The sequence below is a fragment of the Mytilus californianus genome, unplaced genomic scaffold (assembly GCF_021869535.1).
Source record: "Mytilus californianus isolate M0D057914Y unplaced genomic scaffold, xbMytCali1.0.p SCAF_21, whole genome shotgun sequence".
NCBI classification, from domain to species: Eukaryota; Metazoa; Mollusca; class Bivalvia; order Mytilida; family Mytilidae; genus Mytilus; species Mytilus californianus.
In genome coordinates this window covers 5,639,221-5,653,429 of record NW_026262670.1, presented here as the reverse complement: position 1 = coordinate 5,653,429, position 14,209 = coordinate 5,639,221, and the positions used below count along the sequence as shown (strand labels likewise).

The 14,209-nt window shown below is 31.7% G+C and overlaps 1 protein-coding gene across 4 annotated transcripts in view; it reads left to right on the top strand.

Annotated features, from left to right (window-relative positions):
• Nucleotides 1-14,209, top strand: part of LOC127731997 (protein usf-like) — a 32,817-nt gene that overhangs the window by 9,104 nt on the left and 9,504 nt on the right. For 2 of the 4 annotated variants that reach the window (XM_052241045.1, XM_052241043.1), the window contains exon 1: nt 1,355-1,452. The exons of the other annotated variants lie outside the window; for them this stretch is intronic. The gene's annotated coding sequence lies outside the window, so the exon portion shown is untranslated. Of the gene's footprint in view, nt 1-1,354; nt 1,453-14,209 lie in introns of those variants that run through there. 4 annotated transcript variants of the gene reach the window in all.

Genomic DNA, 14,209 nt, shown 5'->3' with positions numbered 1-14,209 from the left:
AAATACATGTATAATGAAAATCTATTGCAATAGATCTCGCATTGAAACAATTTGTTACGAAAGAGGAAGATAGTTTTAGTGCCGTGGAAGATTTATTATTAAGTATAAGCTTTATTTTATATTTATCGCACAAAAAAAGGGATTTTGGACATTTTGATTTCAAAAGTCTCTATGATATCGGAATACCCTCTACAATGTAGTAGCATGTGTTGTTCATTTTCAATTTCACCACTTTTACAGATTTCACAAGTTCTTTCACCCCTGGGCACTTTTAAATATCTTCCTCTTTCAATGGCAAGGTTATGAGCACTTACTCTTAATTTACATAATGAGGATTGATCTGATTTTTTTAACTCTGACCCAATTTTGTAAACACACAGGAGATATATTGTTCATAACCTTGTAAAACAGTAAGTTTCTAGAACCATTGTTCTTATCTCTCTGATCTGCAAGGAAGACACCATAGCTTTTTGTAAGAGGTCCTCGTATGAGCTGCTATAATAGTACTGCAACTGACCTCGAAAAAGACGCTTAATTTTGATTGACAAACTGCAAATAGTTTTGTTAAAAATCAAGAAATAAAAACATCACTTATACCTTTTTTTAACTACGGAAATTTCACATAAGTCATTCGCATCAACATTTATCAAGTTCAATTACTATGGCACGAGGATAAAAGCTTATGTGAAGGGTTACTGCCAGTCACCCAGCGTCAAAACCGTTGCACTACGCAAGTTAATGTAGTCCCAACCAAAAAGATAGATCTAAATATCTAAAAGGAAACATAATTGAGCATGTATGTGCGGTAATATAATTTGCAATAAATTCATTGCATTGAAGTGCAAGGTTTCTAGATTATCAATAGAATAGCCTGTGATTTACAAGTTATATTAATTCCGGCAAAAAATTGAGATTAAAATCGGCGATGTTATTATATGCCAAGTGACTTAGTTGGTGCTTAACATCATAAAGTCTGTCAGTCTCTATAATATGTATTTTTGTCCATTAATTTTAACTTAAGGTTAATTTTACGATGGTTAAAGGACATGTCATAATAATATATGTATTCGAAAGGGTCTCAAGTCATGATATTCATAACTTTTATCATGCACTTAAGACACCTCGTGACATGACTTATGATGGTCTTATGATTGTCATAAATGTTACGACATCACACATTTTTTATTTGCTCGTGCAACATGCAGATCCAGGATTTCGACAAAAAAGGGGGCCCAAACTAGGCATCGTTTGGAGTGGTATATGCTAAACGTCTATACATAATGTATTTTTCATCTTAAATCACTGAATCATCAGTAAACATGTGTTACATAACTGCACCATTCATGCATTTATACTGAACATTCCATCTTTACCAACGTGTTATTTACGAAATCTTCCTTCGAGTGTTTGGTTGTGTGATCAGATTTCTCCAGTTGTGGTCGTTTTTACAATGTAAGTACAGTTATACTTTTACATATTATATTGTTCTAAGTTACTAACTTGTATAGAACCTATCATCATTGCCTTCTAACTTGTACAGACGACGATGCATTGAACTGTTTTGCTATCTTTAAACATTCTGGCAGTTTTTCCCGTCCTGAAATCATATTTGCATATCAAATAATTAAACATAACATTAGAACAATGTGGTGCTACGTGCATCTTACTAGCCTTGTGCCGTCTAAGTATTTTGTTTTTAGATTCTACTATTAATTTCGACTTTTCCTAAAATGTTGTTGGTTTGCAATTGTCATATCTTTTAATTTGTCAAAATCATATACCATCCCTTACTTATGTCTGTTTTCATGACTTTTATGCAGTCTTTTTTGCATGATGTTTTAATGCAAACTGCAGTATTTTCCCTATATGAAAATTGATAAAAGATAATAACGGTTTCAATGTTATCACATTTATTTGTATTAATAGTGTAGACTTGCTTTCTTTTCTCACCGTAATTTCTTTTCTGTATATCTTTTATACAGCTTCAGCATTCCTTTACTTCATCATGTTCAAATTTTGGCTTATTAACTTATTGGATTCACTTTACATATTACTTACATTTATTGCCTTATGTTCATTATATTACAAGTAGTATCAAATCAACAAGTAAATGTGTATGTTTTCCTTAGGTCTACATTTAACATATGTAAGGCCTTCATTTCTTCAAATGGTGTTGTCTAGTAATAAGATTAGACTGTTTTTCATATTACGTGAATTTACCTAATAAAATTGAGAATGGAAATGGGGAATGTGTCAAAGAGACAACAACCCGACCATAGAACAGACAACAGCAGAAGGTCACCAACAGGTCTTCAATGCAGCGAGAAATTCCCGCACCCGGAGGCGTCCTTCAGCTGGCCCCTAAACAAATATATATACTAGTTCAGTGATAATGAACGCCATACTAAACTCCAAATTGTACACAAGAAACTAAAATTAAAAATAATACAAGACTAACAAAGGCTAGAGGCTCCTGACTTGGGACAGGCGCAAAAATGCGGCGGGGTTAAACATGTTTATGAGATCTCAACCCTCCCCCTATACCTCTAGCCAATGTAGAAAAGTAAACGCATAACAATACGCACATTAAAATTCAGTTCAAGAGAAGTCCGAGTCTGATGTCAGAAGATGTAACCAAAGAAAATAAACAAAATGACATTAATACATAAATAAAACTTCTTTATTCTTTATAATTTGTGATGACAAATTATTAGTATAAACGATTGTAAATTTTTTTTTAAAATGTTTCTATTATTTAATTATTTTCATTCCAAAATTTTATATAACTTCAGCCTAATTGTAATTATAATGATAATTAAATGAATTTAAGATTGTACCGTTATTATTTTTTTCTTCTAAAAAAGACCTGAAATATTTAATTGGTCAAAATTTCAGTCTGTTGTTCATATTTTCCGTGCTATCGATTCAGTAGTTCTCACACATCTAAAGACCTTGATAGCCAATTGGTGTAAGTAGTTCCTATACTGTATCACTGAGATTGTGAGTTCGAACCTTGCACGAAGCATCTGGGTTCGTCTTCAATCTTGAGTTAGAAAAAAGATTGTCAGTTTTCTAGCAAAAAATATGTGCTCTCTCCGGGCAATCCAGCTTCCTCCACCAACACAATCTGGCGGCCAGGATATAGCCAAGAGTGCTGAAAGTGGCATTAAAAGTCAACAATCATTCAATCAATTAAAAACTCAAATTGTATAGTTAAAAAAATTAAATAAACAAGATGTATAAACGATATAAGCATTATAAAATAGATATGGACTTGCTTTGCTGAGCACAACAAGAACATAAATATTGCGTTTAATTTCCTGTTTTTTTGTAGTCTGTGACAAAATAAGCCCACATATGTGCAGTTACATATATGCATTTAACATTAACTATAGAAGTAAGAGTATTTCACATTCTATAAGCCTATTCACATACATTCACATTTAACAGTAGCTATTGCAGTACGAGTATTTCACATTCTATAAGCCTATTCACATACATTCACATTTAACAGTAGCTATTGCAGTACGAGTATGTCACATTCTATAAGCCTATTCACATATATTCACTTGTAACAGTAGCTATTGCAGTACGAGTATGTCACATTCTATAAGCCTATTCACATACATTCACATGTAACAGTAGCTATTGCAGTACGAGTATGTCACATTCTATAAGCCTATTCACATACATTCACATGTAACAGTAGCTATTGCAGTACGAGTATGTCACATTCTATAAGCCTATTCACATACATTCACATGTAACAGTAGCCATTGCAGTACGAGTATGTCACATTCTATAAGCCTATTCACATACATTCACATTTAACAATAGCTATTGCAGAACGAGTATTTCACATTCTATAAGCCTATTCACATACATTCACATTTAACAATAGCTATTGCAGAACGAGTATTTCACATTCTATAAGCCTATTCACATACATTCACATTTAACAATAGCTATTGCAGTACGAGTATTTCACATTCTATAAGCCTATTCACATACATTCACATTTAACAATAGCTATTGCAGAACGAGTATTTCACATTCTATAAGCCTATTCACATACATTCACATTTAACAATAGCTATTGCAGTACGAGTATTTCACATTCTATAAGCCTACACACATACATTTACATTTAACAGTAGCTATTGCAGTACGAGTATTTCACATTCTATAAGCCTACACACATACATTCACATTTAACAGTAGCTATTGCAGTACGAGTATTTCACATTCTATAAGCCTATTCACATACATTCACATTTAACAATAGCTATTGCAGTACGAGTATTTCACATTCTATAAGCCTACACACATACATTCACATTTAACAGTAGCTATTGCAGTACGAGTATTTCACATTCTATAAGCCTATTCACATACATTCACATTTAACAGTAGCTATTGCAGTAAGAGTATTTCACAATCTTTTCTGTTTGCCTTGTTTTGTTTGCTTTGTGTATAAAATGCCTTGATTTTGTATTTGTTTTTGTTTTGTTTGTATTTTTGTTGTTGTTGTGTTTGTTTTGGAGAGGAAGGGGTGGTAACATTAAGCCCCACAGGAAACATTATGTTTTCTTGAGATGTTGAAAATAAGTTTATTCTTTGAAACTCTTCTTAAGTAGTGTTTTTCATGTTATGTAGCTTTGTTTTATTTTGATTTCTTCTTGAATAAATCTGAAAATAAGTGGATTTTTTGTCTTTCTGAAGATCTTGATAATAGTAAGAAGATTGACTAAAAAATTAAACAATTAAAACCCGGGTCCATAATGTGTCAGTCCTAGGCCATAAAGTCCAGGCCACCGTTTCACAAAGCCTTCTTAACTTACGATCTCTGTATCATTTTACGATCCGTTCACGTGTGGTTCTACGTTCCCGTTACGTGTGTTTCACAAAGGCATCGGAAAGGACTACTAAGTTGATCGCAAGTTACGCACTGTGTATCATCGTAAGTGTATCGTAAAACGGAACTCTAGCTGTAAACAGGAGGTGTGAATCGTAGTTTATTTACATCGGAATATGACACACTCTTCTTTCACAGATCGACGAGTCGAGCATGCCGATGAGAGCAGATGTGAAAATGTTTGCAGAGAGAATCCTTCAACATCATTGAAATTATTTTGCCAAATTGGTTTCATGGATAAATATTGTTATCCTTACATCTTATATTTTATGTTTTGAATTATATTTTTTTGTTGAGGAAAGTTTCTGCAGATATTTTCAGGTGTGTTTGATACATGTGGTCAGATGGAATCCATTAGTAGTTTCCATGTGGGAAACTATCAGACCAATCTATTTGATGTCTGAGGGTTTTAGCTGTTGTTCCCCTGATGAATCGGTAGTTTCTTTCCGATATGCTTTATTGTAGGATTTTCGGCGTTCCTCTACCAGAATTACAGCTGGGCATTAAGCGGTATCGGTTTGGAATCCAAGTATGTCCTTTCAGGTTTCTCGTTCTTTACCTTGGCAGTTGTGCGGCATCCGGGGTGACCTTATCCTTTATTTTGTATATAATTGTTTTTATATTTTAAATATTTATATTTGTGATGACGAGCGAACCAGGTGAGTGGGTGTGTTCGTATGTTTTTCATTTGTAGACGAAACACAAGCCTTGTATCTTTGATGGGTTACTTCCTTTGATATTCAATAATATTTTTGTTATTTGTATAGGAAATTTGAAGTAATAGATCGAGAGTGACGAGACGTGTTTATATCTGATCAAAGAATTAAACGATTTTTTTAACATTTATTTGATAATGTCTAAAGTTATTGTAGTACTGCAATTTTAGAGGAGATATGATTGATTGACTGCTGTTTTCTGAACGTACAGTGTAAATATTTCATGCAGATTTATGACCAAGAGAAGAATTTTCAAACAAGAAATAAGAAGTTGCACGCGTTGTCATTGAAAAAGAATTAAAAGAAAGTCCAATAAAAATAAACAAAACTAGTGTATATAATGTGCGAATCCTGAAATACCATTTTCACTGTATCCGTTATGAATTTCTAATGTAGAATGATAAATAAACAGACGACAAATTTATGATTTTTGAATAGAATAAGAAATAAGATATAATGTGGACGGTTTTTATAAATCCATGAGTGAGATGCGGACGGGTTTTCATCGCGCCTACAGCGATCCAGGTGTAAAATTGATACACAAATAGATAAATATTAAGAATAGTTCACGAACAGAGCATGCAAGAGATTTAAAAGCAGCAGTTAAGTTTCATTTGCAGAAAAATGTACCTTTTAACATAATTATTAATGTTGTATAACTTAAAACAGGTTTTGTTATTCAGCTTGTTGATATTGAATTAAATTCCACTATGCTGTTTTCGTTATGCGATTCATGTTTACTGTCGAATAATGATACTAGACTTTCATTTTCACTGTAGAGGCGATTCATTTCTTTTGTACATGCGATGCATTTTCACGGAAGGAAGTTAATTAATTTTCATCATATAACGTCTTTATTCAGCCGACTCTCTTAACAAAATTTATGAAGTCAGAAGGATTGATTATATGTGACCCGCCACGATATTTTCACGCTTATGGAGGTAGAACATCATTGTGAGAAAAACGCCGTTAACTATATGTGACTAGCCACTTCCAGGCTTATGAGGGTACATTGTCTAAACTTTGCTTTTTGTATATTTATCTAGAACATTCTGAAGCCAAAAAAAAAACTCTGTCATTATATTATGACCTATTTTTTTGTAATAACTATGAAACGAGTCATTTCGAATACCGACATGATAATGAGACTGTTCAATGACGAATTTTTCATTATCGAAGACACTAATTTATAAAATACAAATTATTGTATTCTATTGGCGCTTAGTAATCTTCAACAGCGTATTTGAATAAAAATTTCAAATGAATTAAATTTACAACATTACAAAAAAGTTGTTCTTAGCTCTACTTTAGAAAATGTAATTTAAACTTGTTAAAATGAAATTCATATAAAATTTGTCAAAGAAAGCTTTTAGAATTCCTTCTTTTTTTTTTAATTTGTCTTTTAACTTAGATTTATGATGCATGTCTCTATACATAGTATGCGACGCGTAGCAGTTTATAAGTAGTTGTTCTCATATATGCATTTGATACAGTGCATTATTTATGGATCTATTTTAGACTCCATTTATGAAAATCTATAGATCAGAGAATTTTGATTTTTTGTATCAATTTAAAATGTAGATTTAAATATTGATATGTCGTTGATACAGACAAAAAGATCTTATCATGTCAAAATCATGATGCAACAGGAAATTTTCATATGCACGGTCTGAACACATGAATTAACAGAATAAGCATATTTCTTACTGAATAGAGAAAAATGGCCAAAAGAATTACAGAATGCAGAAATGTAAAACCCACCCACCCCCAATTCTCCCCTAATCAATATCCTCATGTATCATTGTGACGGATAGTTTTGTTTGTTCTACTTAACTGTTTTTATTTTCGAAAAGAATATTTGTACAAGGTGTTGTTAATAAATGTAACGGACAATATATACCATGCCATCTCAGCCGACGTCGTAATTTCATTTTTAATGAAAGAAAGTATTTAAAAGCTTCTCTCCCTTTGCAATATGATTTATTAAACTCATTAGGCAGAGCAATGTTTATGACTACTTGCATAATTGTTTAATCGTATTAAATTCTGTATCAAATTTATATTAATAATAAAAGTTTTAGAATTTTAATATTGAAAACGGGTTAAAATTATTTATATATTCGCCATCCATTATTATGACGTTTTGTTCAACAATAAATTTGACAGTTTTGATGTGATTTTGTACATAATCTGTGAATTATAGATATTTTTGAGTTATTTAAGTGTGCTTTGATCACATATTATTGTTCTTTTTCTGTAAGTAAGTTATATTTGTGTTGCTTAAATTTTGACTCTTTATAATAGTAAACCGAATCCTTTTGACACGTTTTGATAAGATTTTTTTCCGGATAATGGCCAGTTTTGATATAGTCTTGTACAATTTACTCCTACCTACAATTCCAAGAAGGAGGTTGAATTGGAAAAATGCATTGTGTGTCAATGTTCGTCACAAGAGCAATTAATATGCATGCGAGCGGTAGGGAAAATATATTATTGAAGCATGGATGCTAGCAGAGTTTAATGCAGAAATGAGATTAAAACTTATTTACTGCTCCAGAAAAATCCTCTCATGATGAAAAAAGATTCCAAAGTTGAAATTAATAAATCAAAATCCTGGAGTGCTAAAAGACAGAGTATTGTCATCTGCATAGTCATATAAACTATAATTTTTAACAAAAAGAAATATATCATTTATAAATACGTTGAACAACAATGGCCCCAGTATAAAACCCTGTGGTACGCCTTTATGGATGTCAGCCCAACCACTCAGAACATTGTTGACTTTTATTTGTTAATTACGATTTGATAGATAGGACTTTAAAAAGGCAACTGAATGGGGGGATACACCATATGTTGATGATTTATCTATCAAGATATTGTGAGGCAGGCAGTCAAAAGCCTTTGAAAGATCCATTAATACCGCTGCAATATACTGGTTTTTATCAAGAGCTTCACGCCAATCTTCTAACACTCTGATGAGTAGTGTGGTCTGACATCCATGTCCACGTCTGAAAGCATATAAAAAGGGTTAACTATTTTATCAAAGTATTCAGATAGTTGAATTTCATATATTTTTCCAAGACTTCAGAAAAGATGGGTAAATTAAAGACACTAACTGGTCTATAATTTGTTTTCAATAATGGGTCACTCTTTTTATGAAGGGGATCACTTGGTCTTCTTTTATGTTTTCAGGGAAACAGTTATTTTCAACTGACAATAGACAATATTTTATTTGCACAAACGCATTTACAATAAATGCTAATGACCTAATGGATAAACATGATAGTAAAATGCAAACAATTATGTGAATATGAAATACATGTATAATGAAAATCTATTGCAATAGATCTCGCATTGAAACAATTTGTTACGAAAGAGGAAGATAGTTTTAGTGCCGTGGAAGATTTATTATTAAGTATAAGCTTTATTTTATATTTATCGCACAAAAAAAGGGATTTTGGACATTTTGATTTCAAAAGTCTCTATGATATCGGAATACCCTCTACAATGTAGTAGCATGTGTTGTTCATTTTCAATTTCACCACTTTTACAGATTTCACAAGTTCTTTCACCCCTGGGCACTTTTAAATATCTTCCTCTTTCAATGGCAAGGTTATGAGCACTTACTCTTAATTTACATAATGAGGATTGATCTGATCTATTTCTTAAAGCATCAACATAAGCTGCACGTTCACTCATTTTGTAAACACTCTGGGAAAATGTTATTTTTGGAGATGCTGAAATATTTGCATGTTGTTCTTGAAAACCCTGGTCAATTATTCTTTCTTTTATAAAACCAAAAAGGGGTTTAATAGTGGGTTTAACGTTTGACAAATATGATAAACCTAAATTTTGAATGATAATATTTAACTTTTTTTACCCAAGGGTTGCTCATTTTCGTAGCATTATATATTTGGTGAACTAAACTTCCTTCTGAAGTTATTGAATGGTCCCAGAATTTAAAGCTGGATAACATTATCCTATTCTTAAATGGCAGCCTAGCAAGTTCGGAACGACATGCATCATATTTTCAGATTTCTATTACATTATAACATAATAACATTGTTAAATCTATGTTGAAATATTGTTACCGTTTACAGAATTTGTCAGAATTTCCATTATTATATGATGCTTTTGCGAACTCTAAAGATTTGCATACTCAAGGTAAAACAACTTGGTACTCCTCAATAACTAAATTATTTTTCTATGGTTTATCATTTCCCGATGCTTTCTTTGTCGCAAAATTTCTAGGTAGTTAAACATTTTGGATTCATGTTTTTCTCATTTCCGTATTTTTGTGGCATTATGCATATCCTTTGTTTTGTTATAATAGCCAGCAATAGTTTTTCTCTATTTTATTTTATTAACAAAAAAATTATGCATGTTGCTTTTGATGATTTAAAACTTGCAGATAGACAACGTTCCTTGAATAAAACAAATGTCATGAATGTGGCTATACTTTTTGAAGTCATTGCAATAGAAACTATACGCATGGTTTCCGGCAAAAAAATATCATGAACCAGGAGAAAAGTAAAAAAACTTTCAAAATATCATAAATATTTTTCCTCTCAGCTTTTCCAATTTCACGGTATAAATGCGCAAACCCGATATATGCTTACCTTGCATATGCTTGGACATTTTTCACACCGTTTTCAAAAATAACATTTTCCGGTTTACTGTTTCAGTGATTTTGATTTTGCTTTAACAACCGAATAACCATAACAATAGCAATACTCTTGTGAAGTTTTACGATGGTCAGAAAAAAAATAATGTAGGAAAGAAACGGAACTCCATTCTTTTGCACACAAAATGTAACGTTGGACATTACGTTTTTGCGTAAAAATGGGATAATTAACTGTAATTCCCTGCACTCCCATTTCGATGTAAGTAAAACAAAACTCAACACATAAGTAATGATAATCATATTTTGGCATAAATAAACATTTACAATCATACATATGTCATAAATAATTTTTAATTTAAAGTCCATATTAATTATTAATATTAACTTCCGAAATATATAAATGCACCAAACCAACGGCCACTATAAAGTGTCCAGTGTTAAATAAAAACTATAATATAAACATACCTGATAATACAAACAACAAATACTGGAATCCTGCAAACTAATAGAGGTTCACAGGTAAACCAGATGTAGAAGTAATGGTCTAACCCAGCTTTCTTGACCATCACCTTCTGAAAAATAAAGTTAAAAAACCACAAAGTATCTTGACCAAAAAGGTACATGTAAATACAATATTCTAATTACAAATGAGGGGGTGGAAAGGGGGTACCTTTCTCATTTCTCCCGCCCCTCGTCTCCTTTCTCCCGCCCCCTCTCTCCTTTCTCCCGCCCTCTTTCTCCTTTCTCCCGCCCCTTTCTCCTTTCTCTCGTCCCCTTTCTCCTTTCTCCCGCCCCCTTTCTCCCGCTCCCTTTCTCCTTTCTCTCGCCCCCTTTCTCCTTTCTCCCGCCCCCTTTCTCCCTGTCTCCCAATACCCTTTCCACCTACTCACAAATGATTAACTACATCTATAAAAAAGTTTCGTATAACAGAAACGCCAAAATAACTTAAATGTAATTTATCTTTACAAACACATTTTCTTTTATAAATAGATAAATTAAACGTGTTGAATTGACCAGTAAACTAATTCAAATGACAAGGGAATATGAAATTTGCCAGAAGTGAACAGCTATTTCTATCAACCAATCAGAGGATATTAAAATACGAACGATAAATTATGCATACAAACAGGTAACGAGATATGTCGAAAGTATCCGAGATGGATTTAAGCATTTTTAATTAATTAAAAATTTACCTATAATTCTTGATATTTTAAATTTCGGTTCCTTTTTTTCTTTATTTTCAAGTCTAATGTAAAAAATTCAACCAAAAATCACTATATTTTTATCGAACTGACCAGTCTACGTATTTATTTTCATGCTAATCTATAGCAAATTGGAATTCGTATCATCATCGTGCGCAACGTTTATATGATCATTTGCCATAAACTCTATCCTAATCTTATCTAAGATTAATTTATGTAAATGCTATTGACCTTCCTATTGACTTCAACAACATATACAAGACATAGTTAAATAATATGTATTTCTTTTTTTTGTGAGTGTCATTAAATGCTATCAATCAAGTAATTCTTTCCATCAGTATTGTTCTTTTGTATTTGTTTAATATGTGTAATGTTGTAATCTCATGTTGCCCCTTGGAATTCTAGACAGTTCGGTACCCAGACAAATCGGCATCCGGACAAATCGGTACCCGAGAAAACACTTCGGCACCCAGACAAATCGGCACCTAGACAAATCGGCATCTAACATAGACAAATCGGCACCTTATAAAGATAAAATCAATTATTTTATCCTTGATCAAAATATAGTGAACCAAACATTTAAGTTACCTGGCACTGATATATGTATGTGGGTATGAACTCAATTTACAAGTTAAGTGTTAATATAGCGATTATGTTCGACTGTTTTTACAAATTATCAATTTAATTCCTGCACTATTTATGACATTATTGTCAATATTGTATATGGTATCTTCGAAGAAGTATCTTATGAAGTGGTTTATTCTTTTTGTTGTTTATTTGTGAAGACTGTATTGCAGCTTAGTAATTTGGATAGCTGTCTAATTTGTATGTATTCTTTTTCCTGATACATGAACATTTATTTTATAGATTTCACCATTCATGTACTAGTTTTAATGTAATGCATAGTTCTATTCCGATAGTATTCTTAATCAATAAAACACATGTAGCATATTAATAATATTTATTTATTATATTTATTATAATTATATTCAACAGTTTATAGATAATAAATATAAAAAATAATAATAAATAAGCTTTATTAAGAGTCGGCAAAGTATACAAACAAAGACAACATAAGCTCTAATGAGCTTTTAACCGACATACAAGACATTTATAACAATACAACACATAATTTAATTGCATTTATAAGGTGATTTCTAATATTACTGTTAATTTGGCAATGATGAAAAAATTCCCTTTACTCCCTTATGTACAAATGCTACTAGCTCTATCGGAATTGGCTCCTGTATGGAAATGAAAAGTATGAAAGGAGAAAGGATAACCTATTTTATAACAATTAATATAATAATTAAAAATATCTAAAAGCCACTTACCAGTGATGCATGTTCTATGTTGCCACTTTTGACAGCCACCACATTGTAAAGCTTCCTGTCTAGGGCGGACAACATTGTGGCACTGTATACAACTGTCGTCTGACATTGTGTAAGAAAAGGATATTCAAAAGTGTTGACCTTTATATATGTTTCTGGGTTTTTACTCATTATGGCTTGCACACGCTTTTATGTTTATGGCTTTCAATATTAAAACAATAAAATATAGTTTTCAGGTATTGTGTTGTCTTTACAGATGTAAGGATCAAACGAGAACACAAGCTGAAACACAAGCTATACACTTTTTATCTCTCATTTGTCTCTATTGAGAAATTATCAGATTTATACATAAAATACTGATTAATGCATAACTACAATTAATTATGATTAATTAAATAATCTTTATTCAAACACCGTCATATCTAACAATCAATTATGATTTAATTAAATGATGTTTTACTATTCATACACAATCATTTAGGATCTAATTAAATGATGATTTCAAATTTTGTATTGCATATTTTATCTACGGATTATAATATTACTGTAACAATTCTTTTATATTTAAAAAAAATGAGGTGCCGAATTGTCTTGGTCCCGAAATGTCTGGATCCCGAAATGTCCAAAATGGATGCCGAAATGTCTTCGGACTTGGGTGCCGATTTGTCTGGGTGCCGAAATGTCTTCGGACTTGGGTGCCGATTTGTCTGGGTGCCGATTGGCTTGTTACCGCCCCTTGTGGGCCCTTAAATTTGGAATATAGTAAATTCTTATCGAAGACACTAATTTATAAAATACAAATTATTGTATTCTATTGGCGCTTAGTAATCTTCAACAGCGTATTTGAATAAAAATTTCAAATGAATTTAATTTACAACATTACAAAAAAGTAGTTCTTAGCTCTACTTTAGAAAATGTAATTTAAACTTGTTAAAATGAAATTCATATAAAATTTGTCAAAGAAAGCTTTTAGAATTCCTTCTTTTTTTTTAATTTGTCTTTTAACTTAGATTTATGATGCATGTCTCTATACATAGTATGCGACGCGTAGCAGTTTATAAGTAGTTGTTCTCATATATGCATTTGATACAGTGCATTATTTATGGATATATTTTAGACTCCATTTATGAAAATCTATAGATCAGAGAATTTTGATTTTTTGTATCAATTTAAAATGTAGATTTAAATATTGATATGTCGTTGATACAGACAAAAAGATCTTATCATGTCAAAATCATGATGCAACAGGAAATTTTCATATGCACGGTCTGAACACAAGAATTAACAGAATAAGCATATTTCTTACTGAATAGAGAAAAATGGCCAAAAGAATTACAGAATGCAGAAATGTAAAACCCACCCACCCCCAATTCTCCCCTAATCAATATCCTCATGTATCATTGTGACGGATAGTTTTGTTT